Source organism: Myodes glareolus, chromosome 24, assembly GCF_982192425.1.
Source record: "Myodes glareolus chromosome 24, mMyoGla1.1, whole genome shotgun sequence".
NCBI lineage: Eukaryota > Metazoa > Chordata > Mammalia > Rodentia > Cricetidae > Myodes > Myodes glareolus.
In genome coordinates this window covers 9462457-9465857 of record NC_142049.1, presented here as the reverse complement: position 1 = coordinate 9465857, position 3401 = coordinate 9462457, and positions in this window count along the sequence as shown.

The window sequence follows — 3401 nt, the reverse complement described above, 5'->3', positions numbered from 1 at the left end:
AAGTGGGAAGTACGCTTGAACGCATTGGCACAGAGAACCACTTCCTAAATAGAACCCCAGCAGCTCAGATACTGAGAGAAACAATTAATAAATGGGACCTCCTGAAACTGAAAAGCTTCTGTAAAGCAAAGGACATGGTCAACAAGACAAAACGACAGTCTACAGAATGGGAAAACATCTTTTAACCCCACATCAGACAGAGGTCTGATCTCCAAAATATACAAAGAATTCAAGAAATTGGACACCAAAAGATCACATAATCCAATAAAAAAAATGGAGTACAGACCTAAACAGAGAACTCTCAACAGAGGAATCTAAAATGGCTGAAAGACACTTAAGGAAATGTTCAACATCCTTAGTCATCAGAGAAATGCAAATCAAAACAACTCTGAGATTCCATCTTACACCTGTAAGAATGGCCAAAATCAAAAACACTGATGACAACTTATGCTGGAGAGGTTGTGGGGAAAAGGGAACACTTCTGCATTGCTGGTAGGAATGCAAGCTGGTACAGCCCCTTTGGATGTCAGTGTAGCGATTTCTCAGAAAATTAGGAAACAACCTTCCTCAAGACCCAGTAATACCACTTTTGGGTATATACCCAAAGGATGCTCAATCGTTCCACAAGGACATGTGCTCAACTATGTTCATAGCAGCTTTGTTTGTCCTAGCCAGAACCTGGAAACAACCTAAATGCCCCTCAACTGAAGAATGGATAAGGAAAATGTGGTACACTTACACAATGGAGTACTACACAACAGACAAAAATAACAACAGCTTGAATTTTGCAGGAAAATGGATGGAGCCAGAAAACACTATTTTGAGTGAGGTAACCCAGACACCGAAAGACAATTATTACATGTATTTACTCATAAGGGTTTTTTAAACATAAAGCAAAGAAAACCAGCCTACAAACCACAATCCTAGAGAACTTAGACAACAATGCGGACACTAAGAGACACAGAGTTACATAGATCTAATCTACGTGGGAAGTAGAGAGTAGCAAAAGACAAGATCTCCTGAGTAAATTGGGAGCATGGGTACCTTGGGGGAGGATTAAAAGAGGGGAGGGAAGAGGCACGGAGGGGAGCAGAGAAAAATGTAGAGCTCAATAAATATCAATAAAGAAGAAATAGAAAAAAAATAAAATCCAAAAGTAGTGTGGAACATGGTGTCATATGCCTTTAATCCCAGCAGAAGTATGCAAAGCTCTGTGAGTAGAGTATAGCCTGGTCTACCTGGAGTGTTCTAGGTTAGCCCGGAATACAGTGAAGCCCTGTCTCAAACAAAACAAAATTAAACAAAACACCCCAAACTGTTGAAGGAAACCCCAGCTCCTCAAACTCCAAAAGGCAGTCCAAATATCCAGAAATGGGCTCAATCTAGTCTAAAGAAGGATTTCTGGCTGTTAGCTAAAAGCCAGCATCCTGCAGGAACTTGTGAAGCCCATCCTTCTCTACCAAAATGAGTTATTTCCCTTGTCACCGGCAGAAGGGACCGGTGCCTACCTGAGGTACCTATCAGCATATCAAAGCGCATGCTGAGTACCACAAGTACCTGCTACACATTTCAAAGTCTACCCTAGCATCCTGCCCTTCTCACCTCCTCCCGCTACTCATTCTTTTATAACCCTGCTGTTCTTGCTGCAGACTTTTCCCTCTTCTCCCTCTCTGCTCTGTCGGCTTCTGCTTCTCTGTTTTCTCTGTCTATTCCCTGCTCCTCCCCCTTTCTCGCAGATACTACTGGTCATGTTTAGTCTGCTGGTCATTTTCCATCTCTCTTTCTTTGGACTGTACCAGATGCCTCTAAGCTGTTCTCTCTCTTATATCTACAATAAAAACCTTTCCCTCAACCATTCCAAGGAGCGGTCATGTCATCAGTTTATGCAAAAAGAACTGTGTGTGTGGTTTGCTTTGTGTATTTTGAAAACAGATCATAGAAACCTAAGATATTTCCCATATTTTTCAGAATCTGTATTTATTTGTTATTGGGTTTTTTTTTTTTTTTGATTTTCAAGATAGGGTTTCTCTGTGTAACCTTCAGTGTCCTGGACAATCTCTGTAGACCAGGCTGTCCTCGAATTCACAGACCCACCTGCTTCTGCCTCTCAAGAGCTGGGATTAAAGATTAAAATACAGTCAGTTACTGTATTTTTTGTTTACTTCTTTTGTTGTTGTTTTGAGGCCGGGTTTCTGCATACCGCTAGCTGTCTTGGAATTTACACTGTAGACTAATCTGACTTCGAACTCAGCGATCAGACTATTTCTACTTCGTGAGTGCGGACATTAAATGCACGCTTGGTTTTTGGGCTGGAACTTGGCTGGCCTCGAATTCATAAGAGTTCCACCTTGCTTTGCCTCCTGAGTGCTGGGATTAAACGATCAAGCCACCAAGAAAGGCTCAAGACACTGTATTCTAAGGCCATTTATAAATGCAGTCGATTAAGACATGAGAGTTATTAGGCTCAGGGCTGGGTGTTGGTTGCTATTATGAATACCGTTCCAGAAACGTGAGCGACTTCATCAAAAGATTTCTAACTCCTTAGCGAGCGCGTTGCTCACACAGCACCTCTAAATCAAAGCATTTTCCTGGGAGACTCAACTCCTGCAAGGCTTCCTAGGTGTTTTTACGAGTGAAGCTGCGTGCAAGAGTTTCTCCCTCCCGTCTGGGTTCCGGGTAGACCAGGCACCTCCTCCCTCGCCTCGAAGCCGGAGGGACAGCTGGCCGGGCGAGCCCCGCCCAGGCTCCCGGGAGCACCTGAGACTGGGGCGACGGGCCGGCCGGGACGGGAGGCCTGGGCTCCAGCAGCTCACTCCAGCCCCGCCCGGCAGCAGGCGAAGGATGATTGACGGGGCCGCCCTAGGGTGGGAGGAGTGCAGAGGCGGGACGGAAGGGGCCCGGTGGAGCTTGGTGCAACCGGTTGGGCCGGTCCTGGGGAACAGCCGTCCTCTATTGGCTTCCCTGGGCGGGTTGTTATGGTAACACATGACCGAACAGTCACTTACGAACTGGCCAATGAGAGCCGGCCGTCCTCGGCGCCACGCCTCCGAGCGGGAGGGGCGGCGACAGCCCGGTCGGGGCCGAGGAAGAAGGAGGCGCCAGGACGTCCTGCGGAAGAGCCGGGGGCGGGGCCCGTGACGCGAGCGCGGGCCAGCCAATCGCGTCGGGTGTTCCCAACGGCCCCGCCCCTTGACCGCATCTTCTCCCCGCCCCTAGCTCATTTCGCACGACGCAGCGGTTGGGCCCCCAGACATTTTCGGAGCTGGAGCCGTCGCCGCCGCCGCCATCTTGTGTGCGTGGAGAAAGAAGCCCCGGCGGCGGCTGGACGCGGACGGAGGTTCCCCCCCCCGTGAGGCGGCGGCGGCGTTTCTTCCCCGAGGTTCCCCCTGGGTCGTCCCCCA